A 15,810-nucleotide genomic window follows, 5' to 3' on the forward strand; every position below is an offset into this window, starting at 1 on the left:
AAGTTGTAAGTTTAGCTGAATTGTAAAAAAAAATGAAAAGGACATTCATAAACGCAAAACATCAGGAATTATTAGACGCATGCAAATCCAATCTACACAAAGGTATCACCTCACACTAGTCAGAATGACCATCAGCAAAAAGTCAACAAATGATAGATGTTGAAGAAGTTGTGGAGAATAGTGTAACCTCTCGGTCTAAGTGGAATGTAAACTGGTAACAGCCCGTAATAGGAACAGAATTGCAGTGCGTTAAAGGTAAAAATTGAGTCACCATAAGATCCGGAAGCCCCATTATTGGGCCTGTCACCTGTGAAAGCCAGAATCAGAAAGACACAGGATGGAAAATCGTGTATTGCAGCAGTATTTACAATAGACAAGACATGGAAGCAACAAAAATGTCCATCATCAGATGAATGGACGAAAAACTGGTCCATGTACACAATGCAATATTAGACACAGAAAAGAATGAAACAATACCGTTTGCAGCACCATAGATGAGGCTACAGATAATCACACAACTTGAAGTAAGTCAGAAAGCGAGAGACACATATCCTATGATATCACGTATAGGTCTTATCTAAAAATTGATAGGAATGAACCTATTTCCACAGAGACGGTCACTCACGTGTTCAGATAATAAGCTTGTGGTTAACCAAATGGAAAGGTGTGAGGAATGTATAATGGAGGATATTGGGTTTAACAGACATATGCTAATATTTATAAAATATATAATCATCAGACATACCAAATACCAAGACAGGTCTACACAACATTCTGTAATAACCTATATGGAACAGGATCCAAACATGAAAAGATATATGAATCAATGAAAGACATTCTGTACACCTAGAACAAATACAACATTGCAATCAAATTTGCTCTGAGAAAAATGAAAATTAAACTGAGAATACCAACAACAAATAAGTAGACATAGTTTTGGGGGGTTTGTCCTGGCACATTCCACTCTACTTTACAACCTACAAACAGGACTTCCAGGAAGGCTCTGTTGCCCTAGTAACCAGAGTTGCGAATACAGAAATGCTGCCCCCTTGTGGCCGTTTCCTGCAACAGCAGCTTTAAACGCAGAACTAATGGTCATGTGATAGTCACAATTACTACAGGGCTGTAAACGACACCTGCCCTCAAAAAATGTCCTGGTGCAGGTAATGGCCACAGGAATTCACAGAACATGGCACATTTTTCAAGGAAACAATTTGAAGAGCTAAGTTTCTCTGTTTCACTTTAAAAAAAAGAAAAGAAAACGGACGTAGATAAAAACTCAATATCGGGAATTATTAGACGCATGCAAATCCAAACTACAATAAGGTATCACCACCCAACACTCAAAATGCCATCAGTAAAAATTCTACAAACAATAAATGCTGAAGGGGTTTTAGAGATCTGTGTACCCTCTAGTTGCTGGTGGGATGTAAACTGGTAACAGCCAGTAGCGAGAACAGAATGGAGGTGCGTTGAAAGGTACAAATTGAACGACCATATGATCTAGTAGGCCCACTGCTGGGCCTAACCCCTGAGAAGACCAGAATCCAAAAGACACAGGCTCGCAATCCTGCACTGCATCAATATTTACCATAGAAAAGACTTGGAAGTAACCAAAATGTCCATCAACAGATGAATGCACAAAGAAGAAGTGGTCCATGTACACAATGGAATATTCGCCATGGAAAAGGATGAAACACTGCTCTTTGCAGCACCATAGATGAGCCTAGAGATAATCACAGAACATGAGGTAAGTCGGAAAGCAGACGACAAATAACCTGTGATATCACTCCTAGCTGTTACCTAACAACTGACACGTATGAACATATTTCCACAGAGAAACACTCTCACAGACTTAGAAAACAAACTATGGTTATCTAAAAGGAAAGGTGGGAGGAATGGATACATTAAGATTAGGGTTACCATACGTATACAAATACATATTAAACACATGTATCAAAAAGACCGACCATATACCAAGGGAGGTCTACTGAACGCTCTGTAATAATTTACTCGGGGGCCTGCCTGGTGGCACCGTGGTTAAGAATCCGCCTGCCAATGCAAGGGACACAGGTTCGATCCCTGGTTCGGGAAGATCCCACATGCTGCAGAGCAACTAAGCTCGTGCACCACAACTAATGAGCCTACGCTCTGGAGCCCACGAGCCATAACTACTGAGCCCATGCACCACAACTACTGAAGCCCACACGCCTAGCGCCCATGCTCCACAACAAGAGAAGCCACTGCAGTGAGAAGCCCGTTCACCGCAACGGAGAGTAGCCCCCGCTCACCGCAACTGGAGAAAGCCCACATGCAGCAACGAAGATCCAACTCAGCCAAAAATAAATAAATAAATAAATAAAATTTATTAAAAAAATAATAGTAATTTACATGGGAAGAGGCTCTGTACATGAATAGATATATATAATGTTCAATTCAACCTGATTGTGTACACCCAGAACAAACACTATTCTACTCATTAACCCAATTTAAAAAATTAAAACCACGAACAACAATTAATCAGACATAAACTTATTGGGGTTTTCCCTGGCATGTCCCATTCTAATTTACAACCTGGGAACACGACTTTCAGGAAGGCTCTGCTGCCCTAGTAACCAGATTTGGGAAAGGAGAAATGCTGCCGCCTTGTGGCCGTTTCCCACAATAGCACCTTTAAACACAGGGCTAACGGTCACTTGAGATTCACAGTAATTGTAGGGCCATAAATGACACGTGTCCTCAAAAAATGTCCTGGGGTAGGTAATGGCCAAAAAAGTTCACAATACGGAAAATTTTTCAAGAAAACAGTTTGAAGAGGTAAGTGTTACTCACTCTGTTGTTTTAAAAAAAGAAGAACATGGATAGAAGCTCAATATCAGGAATTATTGGTTGGATGCAAATCCAAACTACAAAAAGATTTCACCACCCAATATTCAAAATGCCATCCGGAAAAAGTCTACGAACAATGAATGCTGACGGGTTGGTGGAGAAATGCATACCCACTATGCTGATGGTTGGATGTAAAGTGGTAACAGCTAATCATGAGAACAGAATGGAGCTGCGTTTAAAAGGTAAAAATTGAGCTACCATATGATGCGGCCGATCCCCTAATGGGCCTATACCCTAAGAAGACCAGAATCGGAAAGGCACAGACAGGCAAACATGCACGGCAGCAATATTGAAATAGCCAAAACATGGAAGCAAAAAAAAGGTCCATAAACAGATGACTGGACAAAGAAGAAGTGGTACATGTACAGAATGGAATATTAGTTGCAAAAAATAATAAAAGAATGGCATATGCAGCACCACAGCTGAGCCTAGAGATAATCACACAACGTGAAGTAAGTCAATGCGAAAGACAAAGGTCCTATGATATCACTTATGGTATCTGAAAATTCATAAAAATGAACATATACCCATAGAGACAGACAATCTCAGACTGAGAAGACAAACTTGTGGTTAAGCCAATGAAAAGGTGTGAGGAATGGATAAATTAGGATATTGGGGTTAACAAACATATACTAATACATATAAAATATATCATCCCCAGAGTCCTATGGAATACCAAGAGTGGTCTACTCAACAATTTGTAATAACCTACATGGAAAAGGACACAAAGATCAATAGATATATGTATATGTGTTCATGAACAAGATTCTGTACACCTAGAACAAAAGACATATTTCAATCAAATTTGCTCTGATAAAAATTAAAACTTAAGGACACAAACAAGAATTAAGGAGGCTAAAACTTATGGGGGTTTGTCCTCGCACATTCCACTCTAATCTGCAACCAAAAAGCACAACTTGCAGCAAGGTTCTGTTTCCCTAGCAAGCAGAGTTGGCAACGTAGAAATGCTGCCACCCTAAGGCCGTTTCCTCAAACAGCAGCTTTCAATCCACTGCTAATGGTCATTCATATTCACAAGGACTGCAGGGCTGTAAATGACTCATGCCCTCAAAAACTGTCCTGGGGTAGGGAATGGCCAAAAAAATCCAAATGCGGCAAATTTTTCAGGAAGGCAATTTGAAGTTGTAAGTTTAGCTGAATCGTAAAAAAAAATGAAAAGGACATTGATAAACGCAAAACATCAGGAATTATTAGACGCATGCAAATCCAATCTACACAAAGGTATCACCTCACACTAGTCAGAATGACCATCAGCAAAAAGTCAACAAACAATAGATGTTGAAGAAGTTGTGGAGAATAGCGTAACCTCTCGGTCTATGTGGGATGTAAACTGGTAACAGCCAATAATAGGAACAGAATGGCAGTGCGTTTAAAGGTAAAAATTGAGTCACCATATGATCCGGAAGGTCCACTATTGGACCTGTCACCTGTGAAAGCCAGAATCAAAAAGACACAGGATGGAAAATCGTGTATTGCAGCAGTATTTACAATAGCCAAGACATGGACGCAACAAAAATGTCCATCATCAGATGAATGGAAGAAAAAGTGGTCCATGTACACAATGCAATATTAGACACAGAAAAGAATGAAACAATGCCGTTTGCAGCACCATAGATGAGGCTACAGATAATCACACAACTTGAAGTAAGTCAGAGAGCGAGAGACACATATCCTATGATATCACGTATAGGTGTTACCTAAAAATTGATAGGAATGAACCTATTTCCACAGAGAAGGACACTCACGCGTTCAAATAACAAGCTTGTGGTTAACCAAATGGAAAGCTGTGAGGAATGTATAACGAAGGATATTGGGTTTAACAGACATATGCTAATACTTATAAAATATATAATCATCAGACATACCGAATACCAAGAGAGGTCTATACAACATTCTGTAATAACCTATATGGAACAGGATCCAAACATGAAAAGATATATGAATCAATGAAAGAGACTCTGTACACCTAGAACAAACACAACATTGCAATCAAATTTGCTCTGAGAAAAATGAAAATTAAACTGAGAATACCAACAACAAATAAGTAGACATAGTTTTGGGGGGTTTGTCCTGGCACATTCCACTCTACAACCTACAAACAGGACTTCCAGGAAGGCTCTGTTGCCCTAGTAACCAGAGTTGGGAATATAGAAATGCTGCCCCCTTGTGGCCGTTCCCTGCGACAGCAGCTTTAAACGCAGAACTAATGGTCATGTGATAGTCACAATTACTACAGGGCTGTAAACGACACCTGCCCTCAAAAAATGTCCTGGTGCAGGTAATGGCCACAGGAATTCACAGAACATGGCACATTTTTCAAGGAAACAATTTGAAGAGCTAAGTTTCTCTGTTTCACTTTTTAAAAAAAGAAAGAAAACGGACGTAGATAAAAGCTCTATATCGGGAATTATTAGACGCATGCAGATCCAAACTACAAAAAGGTATCACCACCCAACTACTCAAAATGCCATCAGTAAAAAGTCTACAAACAATAAATGCTGAAGGGGTTTTAGAGATCTGTGTACCCTCTAGTTGCTGGTGGGATGTAAACTGCTAACAGCCAGTAGTGAGAACAGAATGGAGGTGCGTTGAAAGGTAAAAATTGAACTGCCATATGATCTAGTAGGCCCACAGCTGGGCTTAACCCCTGAGAAGACCAGAATCCAAAAGACACAGGCTGGCAATCCTGCACTGCATCAATATTTACCATAGCCAAGACTTGGAAGTAACCAAAATGTCCATCAACAGATGAATGCACAAAGAAGAAGTGGTCCATGTACACAATGGAATATTCACCATGGAAAAGGATGAAACACTGCTCTTTGCAGCACCATAGATGAGCCTAGAGATAATCACAGAACATGAGGTAAGTCGGAAAGCAGACGACAAATAACCTGGGATATCACTCCTAGCTGTTACCTAACAACTGACACGTATGAACATATTTCCACAGAGAAAGACTCTCACAGACTTAGAAAACAAACTATGGTTATCTAAAAGGAAAGGTGGGAGGAATGGATACATTAAGATTAGGGTTACCATACGTATACAAATACATATTAAACACATGTATCAAAAAGACTGACCATATACCAAGGGAGGTCTACTGAACGCTCTGTAATAATTTACACAGGGGCTTGCCTGGTGGCACCGTGGTTAAGAATCCGCCTGCCAATGCAGAGGACACAGGTTCGATCCCTGGTTCGGGAAGATCCCACATGCTGCAGAGCAACTAAGCTCGTGCACCACAACTAATGAGCCTACGCTCCGGAGCCCATGCACCACAACTACTGAAGCCCGCACGCCTACAGCCCATGCTCCGCAACAAGAGAAGCCACTGCAGTGAGAAGCCCGTGCACCGCAACGGAGAGTAGCCCCCACTCACTGCAACTGGAGAAAGCCCACATGCAGCAACGAAGATCCAACTCAGCCAAAAATAAATAAATAAATAAAATAAATTTATAAAAAAAAATAATAGTAATTTACATGGGAAGAGGCTCTCTACATGAATAGATATATATAATGTTCAATTGATCCTGATTGTGCACACCCAGAACAAACACTACTCTACTCATTACCCCCATTTAAAAAATTATAACCACGAACAAGAATTAATGAGACATAAAGTTATTGGGGTTTTCCCTGGCATATCCCATTCTAATTTACAACCTAGGAACACGACTTTCAGGAAGGCTCTGCTGCCCTAGTAACCAGATTTGGGAATGGAGAAATGCTGCCGCCTTGTGGCCGTTTCCCACAATAGCAGCTTTAAACACAGGGCTAACGGTCACTTGAGATTCACAGTAATTGTAGGGCCATAAATGACACGATTCCTCAAAAATGTCCTGGGGTAGGTAATGGCCAAGAAAGTTCATAATACGGAAAATTTTTCAAGAAAACTGTTTGAAGAGGTAAGTGTTACTCACTCTGTTATTTAAAAAAAAAGAAGAACATAAATAAAAGCTCAATGTCAGGAATTATTGGTTGGACGCAAATCCAAACTACAAAAACATTTCGCCACCCAATATTCAAAATGCCATCCGTAAAAAGTCTACAAACAATGAATGCTGACGGGTTGGTGGAGAAATGCATACCCACTATGCTGTTGGTTGGATGTAAACTGGTAACAGCTAATCATGAGAACAGAATGGAGCTGCGTTTAAAAGGTAAAAATTGAGCTACCATATGATGCGGCCGATCCCCTAATAGGCCTATACCCTAAGAAGACCAGAATCGGAAAGGCACACACAGGCAAACATGCACTGCAGAAATATTTACAATAGCCAAGCCATGCAAGCAAACAAAATGTCCATCAACAGATAAATGGACAAAGAAGAAGTGGTATACGTACCAAATGGAAGAGTAGGTTCAGAAAAAAAATGAACAATGCCGTTTTCAGGACTACACATGAGCCTAGAAATAATCATATTACGTTAAGTAAGTCAAAAGGGAATGACAAATATCCTATGATATCATTTATACACATTATCCTCAGATTGCTACCAATGAACATATTTCCACAGAAAAAGACACTCACAGACTTATAAAACAAACTAATGGTTAACCAAAATGAAAGGTGGGAGGATGGATAAATTAGGATTATGGGGCTAACATACATATACTAATGTATGTTAAGTGTATATAAACATATAACATATAAACTATATGCATTATAGAATCACCAATCCATATAAAATATATAATGACAAAACACCTACCAAATACCAAGGGAGGTCTACTCAACGTTCTGTAATAACATACATGGTAACAGGATCCGAAGATGAACAGACATATGTATGAATCATTGAGCAGATTCTGTACAGCCAGACAATCACAACACTCTAATCAAATTTACTGCAAAAAGAAATAGAAATTAAATTTTAAAAACAAACATAAGTAAGGAGACATAAACTTCTGGGGGCTTGTCCCAGCACATTCCACTCTAATTTACAACCTCGGAACACTACCTCCAAAAAGACTCTGTTGCCCTAGTAACAAGAGTTGAGAACGTAATAATGCTGCCGCCTTGTGGCTGTTTTCCACAACAGCAGCTTTAAACCCAGTGCTAATGGTCACTTAATAGTCACAAGGACTGCAGGGTTGTAAATGACACATGCCCTCAAAAAATGTCCAGGGGTAGGGAATAGGCAAGAAAATTCAACACATGACAAATTTTTCACGAAGTTAATATGAAGATGGAAGTTGTACTCACTCTTTAAAAAACAAGGAAAAGAAAAAAAAAGGACATGCCTAAAGCTCATTATAAGGAATTATTAGCCGCATGCAAATCCAACGTCCACAAAGGATTCAGCTCACACCAGTCAAATGACCATCAGCAAAAAGTCTACGAACTATAAATGCTGAAGAGGTTTTAGGGAACTGTGTACCTTCTAGCTGCTGGTGGGATGTAAAGTGGTAACAGCACTAATGAGAACTGAATGGAGCTGCTTTAAAAGGTAAAAATTGAGCTATCATATGATGCGGCCGAACCCCTAAATGGGCCTATACCCTAAGAAGACCACAATCGGAAAGTCACAGACAGGCAAACAGGCACTGCAACAATACTGAAATAGCCAAGACATGGAAGCAAAAACAAGGTCCATAAACAAATGAATGGACAAAGACGAAGTGGTACATGTACAGAATGGAATATTAGTTGTGAAAAATAATAAAAGAATGGCATATGCAGCACCACAGATGAGCCTAGAGATAATCACACAACGTGAAGTAAGTCAGAATGCGAAAGACAAATATCCTATGATATCACTTATGGTATCTGAAAATTCATAAAAATGAACATATATCCATAGAGAAAGACAATCTCAGATTGAGAAGACAAACTTATGGTCAAGCCAATAAAAAGGTGTGAGGAATGGATAAATTAGGATATTGGGATTAACAAACATATACTAATACATATAAAATATATCATCCCCAAAGACCTATGGAATACCAAGAGTGGTCTACTCAACACTTTGTAATAACCTACATGGAAAAGAACACAAAGATAAATAGATATATGTATATGTGTTCATGAACAAGATTCTGTACACCTAGAACAAAAGACATATTTCAATCAAATTTGCTCTGATAAAAATTAAAACTTAAGGACACAAACAAGAATTAAGGAGGCTAAAACTTATGGGGGTTTGTCCTGGCACATTCCACTCTAATCTGCAACCTAAAAGCACAACTTGCAGCAAGGTTCTGTTTCCCTAGCAAGCAGAGTTGACAACGTAGAAATGCTGCCACCCTAAGGCCGTTTCCTCAAACAGCAGCTTTAAATCCACTGCTAATGGTCACTAATATTCACAAGGACTGCAGGGCTGTAAATGTCTCATGCCCTCAAAAACTGTCCTGGGGTAGGGAATGCCCAAAGAAATCCAAACACGCCAAATTTTTCAAGAAGGCAATTTGAAGTTGTAAGTTTAGCTGAATCGTAAAAAAAAAATGAAAAGGGCATTGATAAACGCAAAACATCAGGAATTACTAGACGCATGCAAATCCAATCTACACAAAGGTATCACCTCACACTAGTCAGAATGACCATCAGCAAAAACTCAACAAACGATAGGTGTTGAAGAAGTTGTGGAGAATAGTGTAACTTCTCCGTCTAAGTGGGATGTAAACTGGTAACAACCATATAATAGGAACAGAATGGCAGTGCGTTTAAAGGTAAAAATTGAGTCACCATATGATCCGGAAGGTCCACTATTGGACCTGTCACCTGTGAAAGCCAGAATCAAAAAGACAAAGGATGGAAAATCGTGTATTGCAGCAGTATTTACAATAGCCAAGACTTGAAAGTAACCAAAATGTCCATCAACAGATGAATGCACAAAGAAGAAGTGGTCCATGTACACAATGGAATATTCGCCATGGAAAAGGATGAAACACTGCTCTTTGCAGCACCATAGATGAGCCTAGAGATAATCACAGAACATGAGGTAAGTCGGAAAGCAGACAACAAATAACCTGGGATATCACTCCTAGCTGTTACCTTACAACTGACACGTATGAACATATTTCCCCAGAGAAAGACTCTCACAGACTTAGAAAACAAACTATGGTTATCTAAAAGGAAAGGTGGGAGGAATGGATACATTAAGATTAGGGTTACCATACGTATACAAATACATATTAAACACATGTATCAAAAAGACTGACCATATACCAAGGGAGGTCTACTGAATGCTCTGTAATAATTTACACGGGGGCTTGCCTGGTGGCACCGTGGTTAAGAATCCGCCTGCCAATGCAGGGGACACAGGTTCGATCCCTGGTTGGGAAGATCCCACATGCTGCAGAGCAACTAAGCTCGTGCACCACAACTAATGAGCCTACGCTCTGGAGCCCATGAGCCATAACTACTGAGCCCATGAACCACAACTACTGAAGCCCACACGCCTAGAGCCCGTGCTCCACAACAAAAGAAGCCACTGCAGTGAGAAGCCCGTGCACCGCAACGGAGAGTAGCCCCCGCTCACCGCAACTGGAGAAAGCCCACATGCAGCAACGAAGATCCAACTCAGCCAAAAATAAATAAATAAATAAATAAAGTTTATTAAAAAAATAATAGTAATTTACATGGGAAGAGGCTCTGTACATGAATAGATATATATAATGTTCAATTCAACCTGATTGTGTACACCCAGAACAAACACTATTCTACTCATTACCCCAATTTAAAAAATTAAAACCACGAACGACAATTAATGAGACATAAAGTTATTGGGGCTTTCCCTGGTATATCCCATTCTAATTTACAACCTGGGAACACGACTTTCAGGAAGGCTCTGCTGCCCTAGTAACCAGATTTGGGAATGGAGATATGCTGCCGCCTTGTGGACGTTTCCCACAATAGCAGCTTTAAACACAGGGCTAACGGTCACTTGAGATTCACAGTAATTGTAGGGCCATAAATGACACGTGTCCTCAAAAAATGTCCTGGGGTAGGTAATGGTCAAAAAAGTTCACAACACGGAAAATTGTTCAAGAAAACAGTTTGAAGAGGTAAGTGTTACTCACTCTGTTGTTTTAAAAAAAGAAGAACATGGATAGAAGCTCAATATCAGGAATTATTGGTTGGATGCAAATCCAAACTACAAAAAGATTTCACCACCCAATATTCAAAATGCCATCCGTAAAAAGTCTACGAACAATGAATGCTGACGGGTTGGTGGAGAAATGCATACCCACTATGCTGATGGTTGGATGTAAAGTGGTAACAGCTAATCATGAGAACAGAATGGAGCTGCGTTTAAAAGGTAAAAATTGAGCTACCATATGATGCGGCCGATCCCCTAATGGGCCTATACCCTAAGAAGACCAGAATCGGAAAGGCACAGACAGGCAAACATGCACGGCAGCAATACTGAAATACCCACAACATGGAAGCAAAAAAAAGGTCCATAAACAGATGACTGGACAAAGAAGAAGTGGTACATGTACAGAATGGAATATTAGTTGCAAAAAATAATAAAAGAATGGCATATGCAGCACCACAGCTGAGCCTAGAGATAATCACACAACGTGAAGTAAGTCAGAATGCGAAAGACAAAGGTCCTATGATATCACTTATGGTATCTGAAAATTCATAAAAATGAACATATACCCATAGAGACAGACAATCTCAGATTGAGAAGACAAACTTGTGGTTAAGCCAATGAAAAGGTGTGAGGAATGGATAAATTAGGATATTGGGGTTAACAAACATATACTAATACATATAAAATATATCATCCCCAGAGTCCTATGGAATACCAAGAGTGGTCTACTCAACAATTTGTAATAACCTACATGGAAAAGGACACAAAGATCAATAGATATATGTATATGTGTTCATGAACAAGATTCTGTACACCTAGAACAAAAGACATATTTCAATCAAATTTGCTCTGATAAAAATTAAAACTTAAGGACACAAACAAGAATTAAGGAGGCTAAAACTTATGGGGGTTTGTCCTGGCACATTCCACTCTAATCTGCAACCAAAAAGCACAACTTGCAGCAAGGTTCTGTTTCCCTAGCAAGCAGAGTTGGCAACGTAGAAATGCTGCCACCCTAAGGCCGTTTCCTCAAACAGCAGCTTTCAATCCACTGCTAATGGTCATTCATATTCACAAGGACTGCAGGGCTGTAAATGACTCATGCCCTCAAAAACTGTCCTGGGGTAGGGAATGGCCAAAGAAATCCAAACACGCCAAATTTTTCAAGAAGGCAATTTGAAGTTGTAAGTTTAGCTGAATCGTAAAAAAAAATGAAAAGGACATTGATAAACGCAAAACATCAGGAATTATTAGACGCATGCAAATCCAATCTACACAAAGGTATCACCTCACACTAGTCAGAATGACCATCAGCAAAAAGTCAACAAACAATAGATGTTGAAGAAGTTGTGGAGAATAGCGTAACCTCTCGGTCTATGTGGGATGTAAACTGGTAACAGCCAATAATAGGAACAGAATGGCAGTGCGTTTAAAGGTAAAAATCGAGTCACCATATGATCCGGAAGGTCCACTATTGGACCTGTCACCTGTGAAAGCCAGAATCAAAAAGACACAGGATGGAAAATCGTGTATTGCAGCAGTATTTACAATAGCCAAGACATGGACGCAACAAAAATGTCCATCATCAGATGAATGGAAGAAAAAGTGGTCCATGTACACAATGCAATATTAGACACAGAAAAGAATGAAACAATGCCGTTTGCAGCACCATAGATGAGGCTACAGATAATCACACAACTTGAAGTAAGTCAGAGAGCGAGAGACACATATCCTATGATATCACGTATAGGTGTTACCTAAAAATTGATAGGAATGAACCTATTTCCACAGAGAAGGACACTCACGCGTTCAAATAACAAGCTTGTGGTTAACCAAATGGAAAGCTGTGAGGAATGTATAACGAAGGATATTGGGTTTAACAGACATATGCTAATACTTATAAAATATATAATCATCAGACATACCGAATACCAAGAGAGGTCTATACAACATTCTGTAATAACCTATATGGAACAGGATCCAAACATGAAAAGATATATGAATCAATGAAAGAGACTCTGTACACCTAGAACAAACACAACATTGCAATCAAATTTGCTCTGAGAAAAATGAAAATTAAACTGAGAATACCAACAACAAATAAGTAGACATAGTTTTGGGGGGTTTGTCCTGGCACATTCCACTCTACAACCTACAAACAGGACTTCCAGGAAGGCTCTGTTGCCCTAGTAACCAGAGTTGGGAATATAGAAATGCTGCCCCCTTGTGGCCGTTCCCTGCGACAGCAGCTTTAAACGCAGAACTAATGGTCATGTGATAGTCACAATTACTACAGGGCTGTAAACGACACCTGCCCTCAAAAAATGTCCTGGTGCAGGTAATGGCCACAGGAATTCACAGAACATGGCACATTTTTCAAGGAAACAATTTGAAGAGCTAAGTTTCTCTGTTTCACTTTTTAAAAAAAGAAAGAAAACGGACGTAGATAAAAGCTCTATATCGGGAATTATTAGACGCATGCAGATCCAAACTACAAAAAGGTATCACCACCCAACTACTCAAAATGCCATCAGTAAAAAGTCTACAAACAATAAATGCTGAAGGGGTTTTAGAGATCTGTGTACCCTCTAGTTGCTGGTGGGATGTAAACTGCTAACAGCCAGTAGTGAGAACAGAATGGAGGTGCGTTGAAAGGTAAAAATTGAACTGCCATATGATCTAGTAGGCCCACAGCTGGGCTTAACCCCTGAGAAGACCAGAATCCAAAAGACACAGGCTGGCAATCCTGCACTGCATCAATATTTACCATAGCCAAGACTTGGAAGTAACCAAAATGTCCATCAACAGATGAATGCACAAAGAAGAAGTGGTCCATGTACACAATGGAATATTCACCATGGAAAAGGATGAAACACTGCTCTTTGCAGCACCATAGATGAGCCTAGAGATAATCACAGAACATGAGGTAAGTCGGAAAGCAGACGACAAATAACCTGGGATATCACTCCTAGCTGTTACCTAACAACTGACACGTATGAACATATTTCCACAGAGAAAGACTCTCACAGACTTAGAAAACAAACTATGGTTATCTAAAAGGAAAGGTGGGAGGAATGGATACATTAAGATTAGGGTTACCATACGTATACAAATACATATTAAACACATGTATCAAAAAGACCGACCATATACCAAGGGAGGTCTACTGAACGCTCTGTAATAATTTACACGGGGGCTTGCCTGGTGGCACCGTGGTTAAAATCCGCCTGCCAATGCAGGGGACACAGGTTCGATCCCTGGTTCGGGAAGATCCCACATGCTGCAGAGCAACTAAGCTCGTGCACCACAACTAATGATCCTACGCTCTGGAGCCCACGAGCCATAACTACTGAGCCCATGCACCACAACTACTGAAGCCCGCACGCCTAGAGCCCGTACTCCGCAACAAGAGAAGACACTGCAGTGAGAAGCCCGTGCACCGCAACGGAGAGTAGCCCCCGCTCACCGCAACTGGAGAAAGCCCACATGCAGCAACGAAGATCCAACTCAGCCAAAAATAAATAAATAAAATTTACCAGAAAAATAATAGTAATTTACATGGGAAGAGGATCTGTACATGAATAGATATATATAATGTTCAATTGAACCTGATTGTGTACACCCAGAACAAACACTATTCTACTCATTACCCCAATTTAAAAAATTAAAACCACGAACGACAATTAATGAGACATAAAGTTATTGGGGCTTTCCCTGGCATATCCCATTCTAATTTACAACCTAGGAACACGACTTTCAGGAAGGCTCTGCTGCCCTAGTAACCAGATTTGGGAATGGAGAAATGCTGCCGCCTTGTGGCCATCTCCCACAATAGCAGCTTTAAACACAGGGCTAACGGTCACTTGAGATTCACAGTAATTGTAGGGCTGTAAATGACACGTGTCCTCAAAAAATGTCCTGGGGTAGGTAATGGCCAAAAAAGTTCACAACACGGAAAATTTCTCAAGAAGACAGTTTGAAGAGGTAAGTGTTACTCACTCTGTTGTTTTAAAAAAAGAAGAACATGGATAAAAGCTCAATATCAGGAATTATTGGATGGATGCAAATCCAAACTACAAAAAGATTTCGCCACCCAATATTCAAAATGCCATCCGTACAAAGTCTACAAACAATGAATGCTGACGGGTTGGAGGAGAAAGGCATACCCACTATGCTGTTGGTTGGATGTAAAGTAGTAACAGCTAATCAGGAGAAAAGAATGGAGCTGCGTTTAAAAGGTAAAAATTGAGCTACCATATGATGCGGCCGATCCCCTAATGGGCCTATACCCTAAGAAGACCAGAATCGGAAAGGCACAGACAGGCAAACATGCACTGCAGCAATATTGAAATAGCCAAGACATGGAAGCAAAAAAAAGCTCCATAAACAAATGAATGGACAAAGAAGAAGTGGTACATGTACAGAATGGAATATTAGTCGTGAAAAAAAATAAAAGAATGGCATATGCAGCACCACAGATGAGCCTAGAGATAATCACACAACGTGAAGTAAGTCAGAATGCGAAAGACAAATGTCCTATGATATCACTTATGCTATCTAAAAATTCATAAAAATGAACATATATCCATAGAGAAAGACAATCTCAGATTGAGAAAACAAACTTATGGTTAAGCCGATGAAAAGGTGTGAGGAATGGATAAATTAGGATATTTGGGTTAACAAACATATACTAATACATATAAAATATATCATCCCCAAAGACCTATGGAATACCAAGAGTGGTCTACTCAACACTTTGTAATAACCTACATGGAAAAGGAGGCAAAGATGTATACATATATGTATATGTGTACATGAACAAGATTCTGTACACCTAGAACAAAAGACATTT

At 39.8% G+C, this 15,810-nt stretch overlaps 1 long non-coding RNA gene across 1 annotated transcript; it reads left to right on the plus strand.

Moving 5' to 3' along the window:
- Positions 1 to 1,874: 1,874 nt before the first annotated feature.
- LOC309621891 lies at positions 1,875 to 14,415 on the plus strand. The gene is made up of 3 exons (XR_014240316.1): positions 1,875 to 1,985; positions 10,093 to 10,180; positions 14,207 to 14,415. It is a non-coding gene; the product is annotated as an uncharacterized lncRNA (long non-coding RNA).
- The last annotated feature ends 1,395 nt before the right edge of the window (positions 14,416 to 15,810 follow it).

The sequence above is a fragment of the Balaenoptera borealis genome, assembly GCF_965194805.1.
Source record: "Balaenoptera borealis genome assembly, contig: HAP1_SCAFFOLD_1120, whole genome shotgun sequence".
NCBI lineage: Eukaryota > Metazoa > Chordata > Mammalia > Artiodactyla > Balaenopteridae > Balaenoptera > Balaenoptera borealis.